General features: G+C 49.3%; 2 protein-coding genes across 10 annotated transcripts in view; one reads left to right on the forward strand and one right to left on the reverse strand.

Annotated features, from left to right (window-relative positions):
• CPPED1 (calcineurin like phosphoesterase domain containing 1) overlaps positions 1-19,776 on the forward strand; it is a 257,223-nt gene extending 237,447 nt beyond the window's left edge. For all 3 annotated transcript variants that reach the window (XR_013524651.1, XR_013524652.1, XR_013524654.1), the window contains one exon: positions 19,290-19,776. The gene's annotated coding sequence lies outside the window, so the exon portion shown is untranslated. The remainder of the gene's footprint in view (positions 1-19,289) is intronic.
• SNX29 (sorting nexin 29) overlaps positions 1-21,636 on the reverse strand; it is a 591,074-nt gene that overhangs the window by 21,812 nt on the left and 547,626 nt on the right. The gene's annotated exons all lie outside the window — the stretch shown is intronic.

Consider the following 21,636-nt stretch of genomic DNA (forward strand, 5'->3'; position numbering starts at 1 on the left):
ACTACAAAAATTAGCTGGGCGTGGTAGTGCACACCTGTAATCCCAGCTATTTGGAAGGCTGAGGCAGGAGAATCCCTTGAATCCTGGGAGGCAAAGGTTTCAGTGAGCCAAGCTCATGCCACTGCACTCCAGCCTGGGTGAAAGGGTGAGACTCCATCTCAAAAACAAAAAAGAACAAAGCATCCTGCAAAAGAGCCCACAACTGCTGCTTAGAGATCCCCCTAGAACACTCTGCTGGGCCCCTCTTCCTGCGCTGTGATGGCAGGTGTGCACCAGCACTGCCTGCTCTAAGCAGTTGGGGCTAGTCTGAGCTGGTCTACACCAGGCTCAGCAGGTTGGAATGAGTCAGACCCGGTTTTCAGCAACAGAACTACTTAAAAGTTCAACCAGTGAGCACATCTCGCAAGCTCTGAGCAGACGGGCTTGCCTTCTCTACGTCTCCTCCAGCAATTTCCCAGGGTTGGCTGGCTACTCATTTCTCACCTTCCTCCATAGGCCTTCACGGGTGGCCCGAGTGGTCTCGTACAATCTCCCCCACGAATTTCCAACTCCCCATCTGCTAGCACGGCCTCTGGAAATAACTGCAGCTGTGCACTGACCCCAGAGCTGTGAGCCAGATGCCCAATACCTCCCCAGCCTGCAAACCCCAGGCCAAGCCTGACCTACACGGAAGTCAGTGTTGCGGGAGTTACCATCTCTACTTAGTGTCCACAGCCTCTTAAAGCTGGTCATATCCCACTCTCCTGATTTCAGCCCCTCACATGCTGCCTGCTGTCCTCGCCTGTCCTGTCCCTGTGTCCACACCTGCCCATGCCCTGCCATCTGCCACTTGCTATACCCCTCCTGTGGCACGTCAGGGCCTCACACTGCTGGCTGCTCCCTCCTCGGGATGACTCAAATCTCAGAGCTGAGAGGAATTCACATCTTAGCTCAGAAGTGACTTCACTGGAGATACCATGTCTCTTACCAGTCTCCCAGTCTACACCTCCCTCACCCCCAACCCTTGTAAATGCCCTTCATGGCCTGTGTCTCCCACTGCAGTCATTCCATTTGTTTGGTGAGAGCCAACTTGAAAGCAATTTGGTTTTTGCTCTTTCAGTCACCCCCATGAGAATGTAAACTCCATGAGGGCAGCAAGTTGGCTGGCCTGTGTGCTGGTGCCGGAGACATCATTGACGAATGAAGGCCTATTTTTGAGCAAGATTCCTGAGGACTGATGGTTGGTGATATGATGGACCGAGGTATTTCACTCCAGCACTTGAGCCAGAAAATCAACCATGTCCTCACCCCTGCTCTGAGCCAGGCACCGTCCTCGCTGTCTTACAGGTATTGGCCCATCAAACCCTCACAAAAGCCAGGAGGGAAGTTCCGTTATCATCTCCTCTTCCAGATGAGGAAACTGATACACAGAAGCTAATTGGTCCAGGCTTAGAAGCCCCTAGGAGGCAGAGCTGGGGTGTGGTGATGGATGTCGGACTCCAGGGCCCTCCCCTGCCTCATCCGCCGCTGTCTCCCTTTCTGCAGAATCTGTAGATTAAGGTGTACTGGAATGAAGCCTCAGACACTTCCGGATCATCCATGGTTGCACTCTCACTGTGATAGCACAGCTGAGACAGTGGCCCAAAAACCCTTCCCATCTGAGCCCAGACTCACCACCATTTCTACAGACATGGACCAGCAGGAGCTGCTATCACTGTGCTGGGCACAGCCTGGCTGAGTGGTCTCACTGGATCCTCATGGCAGCTCAGTATGGTTGGGTATAGCGATCTCCACCTTACAGCAGACAGAGGCTCAGAATCATCATCTACCTGGTCTGTATCCCCAGCCACTAAGTGGCAGAACCAAGATGGGGAAGCCAAAGTTTGACTCTGACAACCATGTGCTATGGAAGCAGGCCCTGGTTATGCAATGAAGCATCCAGGAAATGATTATTTCTTGTCAGCTGCTCCCTTCCAGAAGTTCCCAGTGGAAGGAGGGTGGCACTTGCATCCTATCGCATGGAAATGGAAACGAAAGCTCAGAGAAAACATTTGGGCCTGAGTCTCACAAGAGGAGGCCGGGCTGATGCCTCAGACTCAGATCTGACTCTGGCACCAGAATTTGCTCCATCCAGCCTTTTGAAAGCAGGGCTTCTCAACTTTGGATGCACCTTAGAGTCACCTGAGGAACTTAAAAAAAAAAAACGGATGCTCAGGCCCAAGCTCCAGAGATTACTGTTGCATTAACTAGGCAGGTTAACGCACCTGGCATGCTTTTAAAAATACAAAACCTGTCCTTTGTATTTTTAAAAGCATGCCGGGTGATCCCATGTGCAAGCTGTGGGTGAGACCCGACTTGAAAGCAGTCTTATGGCTGGGGAAATTCTGCAAATGTAAAGACTAGCCCCCAAAAGAATGATTTCCCCCTATGTCTGAGGTGACAGGTGGCTTTTTGGTGGGTTGAGAAGCTGGTTACATTCAATGGTGTCTGAACCTCCTGGAGAAGTAATTTCTCGACTGTCCTCACAAGATGGCAGATCTGAGCATACTCTGTCGCTGAAGGCTCCCTGTGGGGAAGTCTGCGCGATGGTACTGAGGATGTCCTAAGACTTTCCTGGCAGCTATGGACCACTGTTTCATCATTTCAGACCAGCTATCATTCAAGGAAGGAGGATCACCTGATGATGAAAACGGCAGGCTTCCCTCGCCTGGATGGCACCTCTTTTAGGAGCCTGTCACTCGGCTGAAGAAGAAATATTTAGATGAAGGACACCTTTCCACTGTGCCCTAAGCTGTTCTACCTTTATGATTCAACTAAAAATGTATTTCCGCTTTTGAAAAAACCCAGCAATTCTGAGCTTCCCTCACAGGTTTCCTCCCAGAAAGAGTCTATCATGAAAACACCACTCAAAACTCTTCCATGACAGGGTGAAGAAAATAAAGCAAAACATATTCTTTTCTCCGTCCTATCTCAGCTCTTCAGCCTCAGTATGCTTTTTAAACCATTTTAGTTTGTCACCTTTTTTGAATAGGTAACACAGAAAGGAGTGCTGAGTAAAAGCATGAGGAGGTGAATGCATGGAAATGTGAGTCTCCCCATCTCAGTCCGCCTGGAAGCCATGGTTGTTTTTTAATGTATCTTTCTAGAGGTATCCATTACATATAGAAGCATGTAATGCACAGGTGTGAGTATCCTCATATTTGCTATTTCTTTTTTTGGGGAGACCGAGTCTCGTGCTGTTGCCCAGGGTGGAGTGCATTGGCACAATCTTGGCCCACTGCAACCTCCACCTCCCGAGTTCAAGCGATTCTCATGCCTCAGCCTCCTGAGTAGCTGGGACACCAGGCGTGCAGCACCACGCATGGCTCATATTTGTATTTTAGTAGAGATGGGGATCACCACATTGGCCAGGCTGGTCTCAAACTCCTGACCTCAGGTGATTCGCCTCTTCATGCCTAAACCACTGTGCCTGGCCCATATTTACTATTTCTACAACTAGAAAGGTATTATGCGTGTTCCTATTCCGTGCTTTTTCCTCTTAGTGATTATATCACGGAGATTTTTTCCGTATCACTACACGTGGTATAGAAGGTATTCCCTTCCACGTGGGTGTCTATCAGTCTCAGTATTCTAGCCCATAGGTTGGCAAACTTCCTGTAACAGGTGAGACTGTAAACATTTAAGGCTCCAGGGAGCCATTCGGTCTCTGTTACAACTCTTCAACTGTGCCCTTATAGCAAGAAAGATGCTATAGATGAAGTGTGAATGAATGGGTGTGTTCCAATAAAACTTTATTTACAAAAACAGGCGGAGGGTAGGATTTGGCCTGTGGGCTGTAATTGGCTGACCTCTGTTCTAGTCTGAACAATCTCTGGTTGTTTAACCACAGTCATATGCCCACACAGGGCCAAAGAGGCAAGGCATGCCAGCACAGGGCACAGAAACCATGATGGGCCTTGGCTGCAAATGGAAATCACCTCATAATTACCAACAGATCTCAAAGTAAATGCTGGAGCAGACTTTGTATGGGGACTGTCCTGGGCCTCCTGAGCGGCATCTGGAATAGCAAGATGCCAGGCCTTGGGACTGCCTCAAGCTAGCTTCAGCAGCTGTGCTTTCCTACCAGAGACCATGTGGGGGTGAGGGCTCCGGAGCAGAAGGCGGCATGGGCCTTACGGCTGGGGTCCTGGGGTCCTAGAGTCCCTTACTGGTTTTGTGAGAGGATGAAAAAGACATGAGCATCTCTCTGTGTGTGTGTGTGTGTTAGGATCACCCTGTCACCCAGGCTGGAGTGCAGTGGCACAATCTTGGCTCACTGCAATCTCCACCTCCCAGGTTCAGGAGACTGTCCTGCCTCAGCCTGACAAGTAGCTGGGACTACAGATGCACACCACCACCCCCAGCTAATTTTTTAATTTTTGGTAGAGACGGGGTTGTGCCATGTTAGGCTGGTCTCCAACTCCTGACCCCAAGTGATCTGCCACACCTCAGCCTCCCAAAGTGCTGGGATTACAGGTATGAGCCACTGTGCCCAGCGGACACAAGCAACTTGAGGGGACCTGGCTCATGTATACACTCCATAAATAGCAAACATTATCATGATGATAATTGCTATATCAAAGGTCAAAACTCTACCCCAGGATTTTCCATCTGCTGTGTCCCTAAGAAATAACACTGTGTAACATAAAACTGAACACAACGATGCCTACCCAGCTGCAAGAGCGGCCTTGCCTTCAAAGATACTCCATAAGCTTTTTATGCTGACCCAAAAGGACCTAAAACACGGGAGAGCAGGGGCCTCGCCAGTCCTCTTGCTGGAGAGTGCCTGGCCATAGCAGGTGCCAGAGAATACCTGCTGCCCAAGTGAATGCCAGTATTGGCAGGATCCACGCCAAGGTCCCTGGATGCAGAGCTGAGGAACTGAGAGCTGGACAGAGCTGGGCCCGCCCCGGGGAAAACACAGCCCCGCTCTGACCCAGAGCCCTGTGGGCGGGGGAGATGGGGGATGAACTCAGCCCAGAAAGCACCTTGGAGCACGGGACCTGCCCCTTCTACACCAAAACGATGCCCTGAGGTGCCCTGGGTTTTAAACTAGTTCCTGCTGAGTTGAGACCAATTGAGGCCCCTGAGTAGCCTCTTCCTCTGTGGGGCTTGGGCGGAGTACCCCAGCCTGGAAAGTATGTGGGGTCTTATGGAGAATTCACCCTCATGGAAAGGCCACAGACAGAGGCAATTCTCAGAAGGCTTCACCCTCAAGGCATCTGTCCATATAAGACACAGCCATGACCACTCATCCTGAAAGCCCAGTGCTGTCCAAGAGACCCACATGACATGCTACAGGGGTGAGGCATGGTCTGGGGGCCTGGGGGTGGTTTACAAACAAGGAGACCTTGAAAGGTGTGGGACTCCCTTCCATGTGGGTGCAGAACCTGCACTGTCATTCCCCAGGGAAGCACCAAGCAATGAGAGCAGGGCTCCATGAACTACAACCTCCATCCTTCCCAGTCTGGTCCACACCTGCTGAGCCAGGAGGAGGGACAGATGACCCAACACTGTGGCAACATCCAGTGTGGCCTGTGTGAGTCCCTGTGGGAATGAGTTTGTGTGTGGCCAGGATTAAGAATGAAAAAAAGGGATTAAAAAATTCCTCCTGGACCCAAGAAATGGACCTCAGTGTCCCTTAGTGACATCTTCTTACATCACACCTGCCCATGCCAGGGGTGGTACCTGCCTTCTCTATAAGCATGAGCAGTGCAAAAGTCCGGGATGCCACCTTCACTCTAGACTACTGTGCCATGCTGCATCCCCTCAGCTCCCAATAGAGCAGGCCGGAGGGTAAGGTGTCCCCAAACCCCTGGCATGGGCCCCTGTAGAGCTCTGGAAATGCTACTGAAGGAAGCAGCTCATTTTGCTCAACTCCAGTTTGGAATTTGGGGCTCAGTAAGCCTGTCCCTGTGGCACGCCCTTGTGCCCATCTTGCTTGGTGGCAGGCAAGTGTGAACAGCTGTAGGTTCACAGCAGGAGGCTTAGAGAGGCAGTGATGAGTGACATGCTGTGCAGATCCCAGACATGAACTTGGGGGCCAGGTTTCATTATAGGAGATGGTGCTCGGGGGTAGGAATCCTACCTCTGTCCCATGGGACAGCTTGGTGGTGCTGAGGCCGACTCTGTGGCAGGACATTTAACCCTCACCATCCCCTTGTGAGGTAGGGGGAGGCTGTTAACCTCATCTCCAGACTCTGTTCTTCCAGTTCCTCACTCCTCTTTCACATCCGCAATCAAACCAGCAGCAGGTTTCGGTCGCTCTGCTTTCAGAATACCCCTGGCAGGCTGCCCCAGGCACATCCCCTATCCCCGGGGTGACCATACGATCCCCTAAGTGCCTGTTCCATCAGCCACAACAGAGTTCCGCTCTCTGCTGGCTCCACATGGCAGCCAGAATCCCCCTGGCTGCAGCTTCTATGCGAGAGCTGCCCTGGCTTCCGTGCTGTTTCTCCAGGATACCAAATCCACGCAGCCTCAGGACCTTAGCACCTGCTGCGTCCTCTGCCTGGCTCACTGCCTCAGGTCCCCAATTCATGTCAAACCATCGTAGTGGTCTTCCCGGAGCACAAACAGCACATCCCCAGCCGGCCTCTTTTCCTCCGCAATGACTGTGATGTCCTTTCCTACTGTCCTCTCCCCGGTAATCACCACCCAACATACTCACGTCTCCTTGGTTCTTCAACGTCTGTGTCCCCCATCAGAACATCTGAGAGGGCAGACACTTTGTTTTATCTGCTGTTCAACTATCAGCATGGTAAGTACTTATTGGAGGAACAGATGGATGGAGGGCGGGGAACTGACCTTGTCATGTCCGCTCTCATCCTCCTAGGACTTTCATCTCCACTCCCAGCCCAGCCCTGGAGAAAACCAAACCAGCCTGATCTCACCTGTGACTGTTTCATGTTAATCCCTTTACTTTCATGTATTTTGAAAGCAATCCTAATCATTTATATTTAAAACTTCCTTTAATAAATGTTCTTGCATGGAAGGTAGCTGCTTAAATGTCTCTGTAATTTTCTCATCATGTTTTCTTAGTTTTCTAGTCAAAATAACAGCTTTAAGCACAGTGGTTCTAGATGGATTCAGAAATGAAGATTTTCCCTCTTTTTTTTTGGTAACTGTTTATAATTATCAGTAGATCAATCTGGTATTTCTGTTCTACCCGTGTTATCCTCTTGGGTTAGTGATACAGTTTGGCTGGATCCCCATCCAACTCCCAGATCTCATCTTGAATCCCCACATGTCATGGGAGGGACCCAGTAGGAGATGACTGAATCCTGGGGACAGGTCTTTCCTGTGCTATTCTTGCGATAGTAAGTCTCATCACTTGGTTTTATAAGGGACAGTTTCCTTGCACAAGCTCTCTCTCTGCCTTGTACCCTCCACTTAAGATGGGACTTGCTCCTCCTTCCCTTCCACCATGACTGTGAGGCCTCCCCAGCCACGTGGAACTGGGACTCCATTAAATCTCTCTCCTGTAAATTGCACAGTCTCAGGTATGTCTTTATCAGTAGTGTGAAAACAAATGAGTACAGTTGGGCAAAAGATGGAAAAGGGAGGTCAAGTTTTCCTCCATAGCAATGAGCACCTACTATGTGCCTGGATGCTTTATACTCCCTGCGTCAGCCCCCATCACTATGTTACCAGCTCGGGTTTATTAGCTCTGTTTTGTGGATGAAGAAATATAGGTGCAGAGAGGAGAATACATTGTCCAATGTTGCACAGGTAAGTAACAGACTGAGGACTCAAACCCAGGCCTGCTTCACCCCGTCGTGTGCACTGAAGTGCATTTTGTTTTGCAATGTTGGCATCGAGGTATTCAAACTACAGTCCCCACTGAAGCACACATTTGCCCTCAGTTGTCCGAATAAATATTAGTGGCCCCAAACACCTGGAATGCTCAGGGTACCCCACCCCCACAGCATAGGCTCTTCTCTCAAAGTGACTCTCAAGCAGAGGTGGTCACTGCCCAGGTGTCTGGAGAGTCACAGCAGGGATGTCTCTGTGCCGGCTTTGCTGTTGGGAGCTGAGCAAGGCAGCAGGTGCAGCAGGAGACCTGGCCTGGCATCTGCAGGGCTTGGCGGGCTCAGCTGAGGGACGTCTCTGCCCTGCCCACTGCAGCACCCCCCAGAGCGGGCTCTAGGTGTAGATTCCAAGGGCTGCTGTCTGCCTAGTGGCAAAAGCTGTGTTTCAAGGCTGCCTCTCCACCTCAGGTTAAAATCTGAAGGCTTCTCATCTCCTGGCACCAGCCACTCCCCTTAACTGGGAGTCAAAAGGGTGGGGAAAGGCCAGTCTAGACTGAGAGAACGGAAACAAACAGCCAGACCCTTGCTTTCTGTATGTCTGCATTCCAGAGGAAATGGGTTCCTCCGTCTATTCAAAGGTTCCTCTGTTAAGTCCTCTGCTGGCAAAGGCCCTGGTCACCCACTCCAACAGGACACAGTCTCACCACGGCTGCAGGAGGGGAGTCACCAGCACTCTATCCGTTCACAAGCCCTGGAAGGAACAGTCCCGGGGGTGGAGCCAGCTGGGAAGGGGGTCCGTGCACCTGGTGTGTGACAAAGGGTTGTTGCCATCTGTATGCACTGGGAGTATGTGACACCCTTGCTCTGGAGGGGGAAGGTCTTCCAAATTTAAAAAGGTCCACATGGCAAACCATTCAACAGTACTCTTTGGAGCTGCTTGAGAGCAGGGGCCCTTTCCCTGTTATTACCCACCGCACTCATTCCTTTTTGGTCCCAATCATTTTTGCTCCTCTGAGGGCTGGCAGAATGTCTGTAATTCATGGCTGTGCTAGGGGAGTGGGGCCTCACAGAGCTGGCTTCTGAAGCCCGAGTCTGCTGCTTTCTAGCTGTGCCACCTTGGACAAGTTCCTCAACCTCTCTGAGCTTCAGTTTCCTCATCTGGAAATATGGTGAACACAGGATGCTGATGATAACATCTAACAGTTATTGATTACTGATCCATTTGCCACAGGCCAGGGCTCTGTCGACACAGGCTGTCTGTAGGCATTTCCCCACAGTTCTTGCTGAATAAGTCAGCATGAAGCAGCAGGTAAGAGCTTGCGTTCTAGAATCCTGGCTCTGCAGTTTACCAGCTGTGCGACCCAGAGCAAGTCACTTCACCTCTCTGGGCCTAATCTTCCCCTCCTATTGAAGGGATGGTGAGGGGAGAGAACTAGAGTGATAGCTCTCTCAAGGGCTTCGTGAGAAGTAAATAGAATCTGGCATGAACCTGCGGATCCCAAGGCCTGACACGGAGTCAGAAATGACAACTCATTAAGAAATGCTTGCGGAACAAATGAATCCCTTAGTGGAACATTCTGGAGAATGTTCCTAAGCCACAAAATTCCCCACAGAAAAATGCCACTGAGACACCCCCCCCGCAACCATCATGAAATCGACTTCTTCAGAATAAGACAAGGTATAGAAAGAAACTTTCAAGTCCCTGTAGCTGACAGATACTTAATGTTTTACCAGACAAGCCCCATGACCCCTTCCACTCCCAGTCTCAGTATTGACTGTCGCTGCCTCATGACTCTGGGGTCCACCTTCCCTGACCATGCCTGCGTGTCAGGAGACACCCTTTCCCCTGTGGCCTGGAGGCCGTCTCAGAGTCTAAGGTCCTATTCAGGTAGACGGTGAGTTGCAATCTGGGTGTGCTAAGGAATCAGCTGTCATGGTTCTGGCCCTCGGCTGATGTGCACACCACCCCTTCCCATCCACCTGTTCTCAGGAATGGCACAGGTGAGGATGGTAGGACTATGGACTTCTTTCCCATAGCAGCCTTCAGCAACCAAACCTGCTGCAACACCTTTGCCCCTACACGTGACTCCTGTGGGCTTGCCATGTGATAAGTCAACTGGGTCTAGAGTCCAGGGCCTTTGAGTTTAACTCATGGCATGACCGTAGCTGAGAGCATTTCTCCCACCAGATGGGCTCCTCACTTATAACAAAAGCATGCTGGATTCCACCTTGGCCAATCCAGGATGAGGGAATACGCACGCTCTTGTAGTGTGGTAAGAAAATGTTCTATCACTGGCTTCTCTCTTTCAAATAGAAAGGTGTTCCTGTCTCATGGGCTGGGCCAAATCTTTAAAGCACCAGAGACAGCTTAGCAAATAAACTTGGAAAATCTCCTCCAGTCAAACCCACTCCAACTCCAGAATTCATTAATTCCCATGGTTAATATTTTCCAATATGACTGCCTTATAGAATGCAGGCTGGAAGCACGTCTGGATACAGATGGCATCAGCTGCAGAGTGCTGGGGCACTGCCCACTCCATTGGGGAGGATCAACTGGGACACATCACAGAAGTGTGATCTCGTGGCTCAGTGGGCGTGGAAGCCTGGGCCAAAGGTGTCACAAGCTTCTTACATAGCAGTTCGCTGGCACAGGTGGCTGTGGCTTCACTGACAGTTGTACACCAGACCCCGCAGCACGAGCATATGTTTGCCCACCCACCACCTCTCCTTTCAGGGAATCGTGTCCCCTCCTTCTGGAACGATCCTGTTCAGTCCATGAGCTTAGGCAGGCTGAACGCTCTACCCCTCTGCCCCAGATTTGGCTAATCAAGGTGCTCCATTCCCGGGGCCACAGGCATGGACCCAGATGGACGGATGACCCAAAGCTGTGCCAATCAGAATCTCCCTAGAATTTCTGATGCAGCTATGAGGAGCAACATGATGAATGAGATTTTTCCTAGGACTTTTGTAGGAGCTAGTGAGACCCTCATTCTTCAGGGCCTAGATCTAAACAGTCTGTAAGGTACACAGCTGCCAGGATCTGTCTTTCTATCAGATAGAACAGGCTTGAGAATGAAACCAACAAAGTATCTGAGCCTCTGAATCCAGCCATTCCGGAATCTAGCCTTGTCCCTGGACTTTCCAGTTACACGAGTAGTAAGTACTACTTTTCCACTTTAAGCTAATTTGAAGTGGGCCTCCATAGTTTTGCTAAGCAGAGTCCCTAATGACACATGCTGTTTCTGGGACCTCTAGAGATTCAGATATTTAGCATTTTTAAGTACCTCTCATGGTTCCACACACCTTATTAGATGCTTTTGTTTCACTTGCCCATTTAACTAATGGTTTGTTTAAAAAAAAACAGGCAGTGATAGTCTAGGGCTTATATGCACAGGATTTAAGAGTAAGAGACTGGAACCAACACCAGCCTGGCCCCAAAGTCCATGCTCCCAACACTCTGCCTTCAAACAGAGGTTTAAGAGTTAGACCCAACACCAGGTGCCGTGGCTCACACCTGCAATCCCAACACTTTGGGAGGCTGAGGCATGTGGATCGCCTGAGGTCAGGAGTTTGAGACCAGCCTGGCCAACATGGTGGAACCTCGTCTCTACTACAAATACAAAAATTAGCCAGGCATGGTGGTGGGCACCTGTAATCCCAGCTCCTTGGGAGGCTGAGGCAGAAAAATTGCTTTAACCCAGGAGGTGGAGGTTGCAGTGAGCTGAGATCGAGCCATCACACTCCAACCTGAGTGACAGATCGAGAGACTGTCTCAGGAAAGAAAGTCAGACCCAAGTTCAAACGGTAGCTCTCAAACTTACCAACTGTGTGATCTCAGGCAAGTTCCCCCACTTCTCCAGGTCTCAGTTTCCTCATCTATAAAATGGGAATAACAGTAGGTCCTACGCCTCTTAGAATTGAAGATTACATGAGACCCTGCATGGAAAAGGCTTAGCACAGGGCCTGACACCCAGCAGGAGTCCAGGCTGCATGGGCTGCATTGGAAATAGTGGATCAGTTTAGGGGATCCTTCTGGGAAGAGACAGTATTGCAAGGTTTGGACTAACTGCAAACTAGGGATATCTTTGCCAAACTAATTTTTTAAAAAAGAAAACAGAGGATTGCCACAAACATGAGCCCTTCTGGACTCATGAGACAAGCCAAATCTCCTGAAGTAGACCCAACATCACATGTGGGCCCTAGGATGTACCACAGGCAATCAGGAGAAAATAGCTGTTGGTTCCTCACAATAAACATTCGCCAAGCATAGACTAGTTTCCAGACATTGTACTACACAGCTGGGAGAAGAGGGGAAGAGGTGAGGTTCCTGCCCTCTGGACCTTTCCATCCCAGGGGGTGGGAAACGCACAGGCACTGGCTGCCACAGTGGGGGAAAGATGGGAGGTGATGGGAATCCAGAACTCACTCCCCGCCCAAGGTAGAGGTAAATGGGTGTCAGCACAGCTGCATTAGGAGCTGGCTGAAGGAAGACGTGGCGGAGCCCAACAGAGATGTAGCCGAGAGTGTGACCGCAGGGTGGAGGTCCGGCACGGAGAACCAGTTGGCAGCCTGATTGGGGAGGCTGATGAATAAGTACACACTGGAGTGGTTATGGCCTGGGACTCAGATCACAGAAGTTTGGGTCTGAGATCCTGGATCCATCATGCAGTAAGTGTACATACTTTGAAAAGTTGATGACCCTCCTGAGCCTCAGTTTCTTTATCTGTACCAGGGGTCTGCACATGGTAACTGCCCTCAGAGGGAATACTGTGAAAATTAAAGATAGTAATTCAGGCACTCAGAAGTGCTCCATCAGGTTTGACCATCCCCACTGTTCGCTGTATTCCCCTGCTTATGGCAAGCTCTCCAGGACCCGATATGATACATGGTTCCATAGTCCTTCCTTTCATGCACTAATATCCCCTAATGCTTCGGGATAGACAATGCTGAGAAAGGGGATCCAGGTGTGCATATCATGTAGTAAGGTAACTTCCCCCACGTCTCCCACCAATGTAGCTTTCAAACCTGGAGCGGATGCACCAGGCAGCTAGTCAGTGACTCAGGAAGTAAACAGCAGCAGGTGGGCTTCGGAGATAATCAGCTGTTGCTGTCCCATCAAACCTGCAGTGAGTTCACCATTTTCCCCCTCTAGAACCCTCCAGCCTAGACAGCAGGCAGCCAGACCCCAAAAGTGGGCAGGGAGTGAACAGGCAGAGCTTTCAGAGAAGCCCTGAAGCTCTGGCTCCAGGAGTGGAAAAAGGGACTGCTACTTTTTAGAAAGGGTAGAGGGACCATGTTTTTCTTTTCACCCCTTCTCTCATGCCTCAGCCTGAAGCACCTGATGCTCCTGGGGAGGGAGCAGTAAGATGAATGGTTCCCCCAAAGATGCCCAGGTTTTTATCCCTGGAGAAGCTGGCAGCTGTGGTTACATTCAGGCTTTTTAGATGGGAAGACGATCCTGGACTCTTTAGATGCACCCTGTGGAATCTCAGGGTCCCAGAGTAGTTGCTGGAAGTAAGGAAAGGGCCATGGCATGGGCAGCTTCCAGGAAGTCAGGAAACAGATACCAGCTCATGGCCTCCAGAAGGCACCAGCCATGCTGACAACTTGACTGTAGTCCAGCAGACCAATCTTGGACTTTTGGCATGCACAGAGGCTAGAGAATAAATCTGTAATTTTCAGCCACTAAGGTTATGCTCATTTGTTATGGCAACAATAGGAAATTAATACAGGGGAAAACTTTGCTCTTTAACCAGAAGAGCTGTGGTCCCAAGAGGGTGGGGGCCAACCCATAATGCCTCTCTTTTGTCCTGTCCTCCCTCCACTTGACCTTGGGCAGTGGGGTAGCCATGGGAAGTAGGTTAACTTTGACCCAATCCTTGCATCTTAGACAAAAGTCCACTTGAAATGAATCACAGATCTAAATGCAAAGCTATAAAACTTTCAGAGGAAAACCTAGGAGAAAATCTTTATGACCTGGGTTTAGGCTAACAGTTGTTACACATGACACCAAAAGTCTGATCCAGAACAGAAAAAAAAAAAAAAGTAAGTTGAATTTAATCCAAATTGAGAAGTTTTGTCATGCAAAATACACTGTTAAGAAAATGAAAAGACAAGCTGAAGACTAGAAGAAAATATGTGCCAGTCACATGTTTCGACAAAAGTTTTATATCCAACATATACAAAGAACCCTCAAAACTCAGCCTATGTAAAACAACAAACAACCTAGTTTTTAAGAACAGGCAAAATACTTGAACAGACATAATTCCCCAAAGAGGATGTGTGAAAGAAAAATCTGCACATGAAAAGCTCAACATCATTCGTCATTAGGGAAACGCAAGTTAAGACCATGATGAGATACTATACATCCCTGCGAAGAGCTACAGTAAAGAATCATGACAACATCAAATACTGGCCAGGGTGCAGAGCAGCTGGGCTGCTCCTACACTGTGAGAATGCACAGTTTTTTACATTTAGCATAGGACCCAGTCATCCTGTCTTAGGTATTTGCAGTAGAGAAATGAAAATTTCTGTTCACACAAAAAGCTGCACTTGAACGTTTCCACCAGCTCTATTCAAAATTGCCAACAACTAGAAACGACGCAAGTATCTTTTATGAATGAAATAACAAACTGTGGTATATCCATTTAACCAAACATTGCTCAGTCATAAAAACAAACTACTGATTCACCCAACAACTTGATGACTCTCAGACGTACTGAGTCAAAGACGCCAGCCTCAAGAGGTTACTTACCACATGATTCCATTTATATGACATTCTTGAAAAGACAAACTATAGGGATGGGGACAAGGGCTTGGTGGGAGGGAGTGGCCAGAAAGGAAATGAGGAAAAAGAATAAAGAAGATTTTTAGGGTGATGGAACTGGTCTATATCTTGATGGTGATGGTGGTTACCCAAACTTATACACGTGTTTAAATTCACAAACCTCAATATGAACAACGAAAGACAATTTCACTGTGTGTTAATTTAAAACTTTTTTTTTGTGAAAGTCAAGGCAAGCAGAACTCTGGTCAATCTATTAAACTTGGCCCTATCCCAGAATACACAGGGGGATGCCTTTCTGAGCCCCAGTGTGGATGCAGAGGCAGTTTTGGCTTGAATTACTAGTCTGTGTTTCATCTTCTTCTTACGTATAATGTCACTTTCTTAGCACTTCACGGCAGTGCTGCACGCCCATAGACACCCTTTATCCTACCTAGGTCATTAATCTGTGCAAGTGCACAAACGGCCCCATCATCTACCCTACTCTGTGCTCCTTTGCCACGTGACTGTGCAGTACCCTCCCACTCTGACTCTGATTTCTGCCTTGTGACCTGCCTTGGCAATGGGGCATCAGCCAATGTGACATGCTGAGAGCTTGGATGGCACCTGTGTGGGTGGACTTGCCCTGCTTGTGTTCCCTGGAAGGAGGATAGAAGATCTGTGCCTCTTTCCATTTCACAGCCCCGTTTTTCCGTTCTTCCCAGTCAAGGCCATCCTGCAACCACAGCCAGCTGCTGATCACCAGACATAGACGTCAGCTCAGCCAGCATGAGCTAAGCCCCCTAGCCCATCACCTGATGCATAAGCAATACGTTATTATCACATACCACCAGTATCATGCATGTTTGTTATACAGCAATGACATGGCAGGAGATCACTGATAACCAAACCAAGTAACCATTCTGTTATCACTCCCAGACATCATTTTAAAAGGGCAAGGGGAGGTCCGGCCCAGTGACTCACACCTGTAATTCCAGCACTTTGAGAGGCTGAGGTGGGAGGATTGCCTGAGGTCAGGAGTTTGGGACTAGCCTAGCCAACATAGCGAAACCCCGCTCTACTAAAGATACAAAAATTAGCCAGGCATGGTGGTGCATGCCTGTAATCCCAGCTGAGGCAGGAGAATCGCTTAAAGCCAGACAGGTAGGTTGCAGTGAGCCGAGATCATACCACTGCCCTCCAGCCTGGGTGACAGAGTGAGACTCTGTCTCAAAAATAAATAAATAAAAATAAAAAGTACAAGGGGAAATGCAGAAAGCTGTGAATTTGCTTGACCCACTGAGAAGAAAGCTGTCCCCAAAAGCAATTATACTGTGGCAGGACAGGACAATTTTGGTCTATAAATGGCAGTCAGTTTCTTGTATGCCATGGACACATCTCTCTGATACAGGAGATATTTTATTACTTGTTTTTTAAAGCAAATCCCACATAGGATGGAGGTCATTGTGCCAAAAATACCTAATCTGCTTCCCTTATTCCAAAGTGAAGTTTCAGATGTTCCAATGTTTAAAAATAAAAGACATGAAGTAGGGCAAGCAATTGTAATAATATCTAAGCTGCCAACTCAAATCATTTTGGGACTGAAGTGAGAGTTTGAGCGGAGAAGTAAAAAATACAGTCAAAATACCTTCCCTTTGAGAAGCTCCTAGTACGTAATATTTCTTTTAATCCTCCCAACAAGCCTGTGAGATCTCTGCCACTATCCCCCTTTTATAGATAGGGATGCTGAGGCAGAGGTCAAGTTCACAAGGCTTCTATGTAGCTGAGCTGGAATTTGAGCCCAGGTCTGTTTTGCTCAAACTCTTGCTTTTTCTGTCATGTACCAAGCTGCTGATGAGCTCCTGTAAGAAATTACTTACAGAGCTTTGGCTTAGCCACTGTACTGAAATCTGACCACGGACCACACTAACCACTTTACTGCAGTGAAAAGAAGATCATTATTTTGGGTGTTCCTGGCACTTGCAGTCTGGTCTCTCCACTCAGCAGCTTAGGGCCTGGCCAGCGGATGGCATCTTTATGCTAACAAGATCCCAGAGTCCCAGCCTCCGAGATCGACCTGACCAACAGCTGGGAGGAAAGTGAGTGACCGTGGGTGGAGACAGGAGAAATCTACATTGTCTCCTAAACATGCTCAACCAATGTGCTTGCTGTGTGTTCCTCTGGCCCCCCATGACCTGAACACATCTTTTTGTTTTTGAGACAAGGTCTCACTCTGTCACCCAGGCTGGAGTGCAGTGGTACGATCTTGGCTTGCTGCAACCTCCACCTCCCAGGCTCAAGTGATTCTCTTGCCTCAGCCTCTTGAGTAGCTGAGATTACGGGTGTGCACCGCTGCCATGCCCAGCTAATTTCTGTAGTGTAAATAAAGAGGGGGTTTCACCATGCTGGCGAGGCCGGTCTGAAACTCCTGACATCAACTGATCTGCCTGCCTTGGCTTCCCAAAGTGCTGAGATTACAGGCATGAGCCACTGTGCCCAGCCCCCTGAACACCTCTTAATACCAGCTCTGCCCTGCATCTAAGGAACCCAGAAATTACCTGTGTACACTCCTGCTAGCCACAAAAGTGAATCCTGCTGCAGCCACAGCTTACACTGTGCAGGCTGTGAGCTCTTCAACCTCCTGAGGTAGCAGCTATAATTAGTCCCATTTGACAGAGTGGAAAACAGAAGCACGAAGTCCCTAAAGGCTCTAATCCCAGGTCATTTATATAGTAAATGGCACAGCCTCAAGTCAAAACCAGGCCTGCACGGCTGCTGCGCTCCTCCTCATGGATGAGGCCATTCTGCCTGTACCTTTAATGTGAAAGTCATAAACAAGCCTCGCCCCCAACCCAGAGAGTATGGCTTGTTTGCTACTGCATTAGTAATTTCTCAATCTGCCTTCCCAGAACAAGCTAGTGAGAAAAACATCCTCAACTCTGTCACAGCAAGTTCTCATGTGTAAAAAAGAAAAAGAAAAACATGAAATCCTGTTCTTACTCAGCAAGCCGTGACCTGCTTTATCTTCTGAGTGACACTTGCTAAGCCAGCAGATTGAGCACTCATGGACGAGTGATGGGGCCAAAGCTGGGCTTTGTTCACCCTTCTCTCTGGTCCAGGTAAAACATCCTGGGTGTGTTAGATGAAAGAAGACAAGGGGCTCGGCTCATGGGCAAACAAGCAAGGAATGGTGTTGAACAGGTATCAAAGACCCGTTTTCTCAGCTGGGGCCAAAGCTCTCAGAAGTTCCTTAACCCTCCCTAGCTCAACTTTGTAGCCCTTTCTGCAATTACCTCAAAGAAGGGGCGATGGATAGCACCTTGGACAGTACCAATAGACCTCACGTGGACACAGCGGCAGCAGGGCTTACACAGTGGCTGCAGCCTCTGTACTCTGAGGGCCTCCAGAGGAGACACACAGTGGTGGAAGGCGAGTGTGACCAAGCCTGGCCTCATTTCCTCGGGGCACAGAGGACCCGCAGTTAAAATGCAGGACCTGGAAAGCCCCAACCCCAAAGATATTTAGGAGTGCTCTTTAAGTGCTTCATTTTGGTGTGACAGTGACAAAGGGTAGAGGCTCAGCTCATACTCCCCACACTGCCATGTCCCAGCTGTGAGACTATGGCTTGGCCACTTCACTCCGTGAGGCTGTTTCCTTGTCTGGAAAAAAAGGACTGTAACAACAACCTCAAAGAAAGGATGTGCAAACTTAATTAATGAAAAGCCGACCAGGTGCGGTGGCTCACACCTGTAATCCCAGCACTTTGGGAGACTGAGGTGGGCAAACCACTTGAGGACAGGAGTTCGAGACCAGCCTGGCCAATAACTTCTGTCCTATACAGTGAAACCCCAACTCTACTAAAAATACAAGAATTTGCTCGGCATTGTGGCACACGCCTGCAAACCCAGCTACTTGGGAGGCTGAGGCACGAAAATCACTTGAGCCTGGGAGGCAGAGGTTGCAGTGAGCCAAGATTGCACCACTGCACTGCAGCCTGGGTGACAGAGCCAACTCTGTCTCAAAAAACAAAGAAATGAAAAACTCTTGGCCTAATACCTGGACCCCGGCAGGTGCTAAATACACCTTGGTTTCTCCTCCCTCTGTCTTTCTTGACTGTTGAGTCCCAGGACTTTGTAGCTGGTTTTATAAGACCCAGCGGGCCAGCTTCTCAGGCCAGGTCTGGGCTTCTCAACCTTGGCATTACTGACGTTTGGGTCAGATAACTCTGCTGTGCAGGGAGGAGGCTGTCCCGTGAGATGTAGGATGCTCAGCACATCCCTTGCCTCTACCCACTAGATGCTGGTAGCACTGTCCCCCATGGTTGGAACAACCAAAAATGTCTGCATTCACTGCCAGCTGACCTTGGAACTGGGGAGTAAGACAAAATTGCCTCTAGTTAAAAACCAGAGGGATAGAGGCACAAGGAAACGCACTAGGGTTTAGTAGGGCAGAGGGCAGTGAGTGACAGGGGAGTGGCAACACCAAGAGAAGCACAATCAAAGGTCCTCCCACAGCGCTCTGCAGGAACTCCTTCAGGTGAGTTGTACCCATGAACAGAATTTTGCTTTTTGAATTTAATAGGTGAGAATATCAGACTTTCTTTCAACTCTACTAACCTGTGACCAATTCCCTTGAACAGACACAACTGCCCTCCAAAGACCCACTTTTCTTGGTGAGCTGCTAAAAGCCAAACAAACAAAAAAACTCAAAACCAAAAACCAAACCCTCCATAATCACTGGCTGTGTTCTTTCTACAGGTAACCAAGAGCAGCTGCTGGCTACACAGAGAGGAAAAGAAGCAAAAGGAGCTGCCATAGAGAAGGTGTGAGAAACGCAGGACACCTCCCCGAAGAGCAGGGCATTTGGCTGTGTAGACAGGCCTCACATGGAGTAAGAGGACAGGTGTGCAGGCGGTACTTGGGCACTGAGCGGACATCACTTGCCCAGGGATTAATACAATGGACCTATTTCTCATGGAGCCCAAACTCTTATGAGGACCTCAGTCAGAACTGCAGGGGCCGCTCTGCCCTGAGGCCTGGTGTTGGAGCTGTCCTGCTCAGCACCTTGTCATCGTGATCCCCTGGGGTCAGGTGGGATGCCCTGCTGCCCTCACCCTGCACTGCTTCACATGTTAAACTCATTTATGCACCGAAGTCCCCTTTTGCCCTGGAAGGCTTTTGAGGTACAGTGGACCCCATGCAGCTCACGGATGTGTTAAATAAAGGAGTTGCCAACCGACGTAAACATGAAGAGTTTATATCAAGATGTGCATTTCTGCCACCTCTTGAGAAGGTCAAGGATTTTTGTCTGGCTAGCTGCAGTCCTATACAATGGGAATCAACTGGGTGAGGAGTGGCTCATCCCTTTAGATGGGGCCTATGAGCTGCGCTCCGACACCACTCCCTGCTGACAATTCAATGGCTTAATTCGCTTAGATGATATTCCTGGACCTGCAGGCACCTGAGTGTGCCATGGCATCCCACTCGACAGAGGTAAATTCGGGGTGCCTGTTGATGCTGGAAGATCACAGAACCAAGGCCCCAATTTGGGGTGTCAGTCCTGGTAGCGGGGTGTCCCCTCCCTCCAAATAATACACCTGGTTGACAATGACAAGGCTAAGAAAGTAAGAAATGAGGACAGCCGGCGGCAGTGGCCAACAGGCGCTGCTCTCAGATGTCACAGGTCTGTCCAGGAGCCCCTTTGCGGGGGATGGGGGAGGTGCCACATTAGCATGTCGCCTCCTGCTGGTGTGCAAATGTGCATCAACACATCAGAAAAGGGGCCTAAGATTCCACAAGCCCAAACGGCCTCTTAGCTTCTAAGCTATCCGAGGACCCACAAAGAGTGACTAGGGCTGCCTTTCCAGGCTGCAGATTCTGCAAAGTGCTCCATATCAGAATAAGCTGGAAAACACCAGCAAAGTGTCCTCCATGGCCTCAGATGGCGGCCAGTTCCAGAATCCAGTTCGTTCAGAGAGAGGCCCTGCCTGGCAAAGGCAGCCGCATTTCTAAGCAGAGCTGTCGAGTTGAACCTGCCCCTCCCAGAGGTGTGATGTGGGCTGTGGCTTGCAAAGGCACCATCGCTTCCCCTTGCTGCCCTCGATGACTTGTTGCTGACACTCTCCCCACAGAGGAGGGGCACAGGGATGCCACCACAGCTGTGCTGCACCACCTGCTCCCTGGGTCTGCAGCCAAATTGGCAATGGTGGAGAAGGACAGCCTGCTATTCTTAACGCTCTAGGGCTAGGTGCTGATTCTATAGCTCTCTTCTGCAGAGGAAGGCTTCCCTGGGAGACACTCACTCCCCTCACTAGGCTGACCAGGCTCTCTTAAGCTTTCCTGCCTCCCCCTGCCTCTGCACCGTGGGTTCCAGGCCCCTTCCTTGTCCATAGCTTCCATCCGAGGCCAACACCTCTTCCTGCTCTCTCTTTCCCTGGGCACCTGACCCGATCTCATAACCTCTGTGATCCCCGATATGTCAGCTAATTCCATGTTTTATATCAGGAAATCATATCCCAAAGAGTATTTCCAAATTCCTGAGAGAGACTGGGATTTGAGATGATGAAGTCGGAATTCCTGAGTTCTCAGGAATTCTCCAAATCAAAAGTTATTCTTAAACTATTACTATCATCTTTCCCACGACTTCCTCATTATCATAGAAATCTAAAAGTATTTGCTTCATAATACTGAGTTTGGTAGGATTTGCAACAAACGACAGCCTAGAATGAATATCCAAATGCTGGAAAACACCAGCGAACGCTGTTGGGTGCTGCTTAAAAAATCACACGTGCATCTCCTAGCGAGGCTCATGGCACTAGAGTCTGGTGTCCAGAATGCCAATTTAAGGACTTGCTGTGCTTCCAAAACTTGTTACTTCTTGGAATACCACTCACAGCAAGTATACAGTCTGCATAAACATATTAGTATTTATTTGAAAGAATGATTCATTGTTTGCAGGAGACAGGGCCAGGAACACACAGTTGGAACATGGCATCAGCACAAGGCAATCCTGACTAATGAGATCATGACCGCGTCTCCCCCACGTGCTCCTGTCTCGGTTCCTGCAAACGGCAACCCAGACTCCCAGCTCTGTGTGGTGACACCT

This window comes from Callithrix jacchus, chromosome 12, assembly GCF_049354715.1.
Source record: "Callithrix jacchus isolate 240 chromosome 12, calJac240_pri, whole genome shotgun sequence".
Taxonomy (NCBI): Eukaryota; Metazoa; Chordata; class Mammalia; order Primates; family Cebidae; genus Callithrix; species Callithrix jacchus.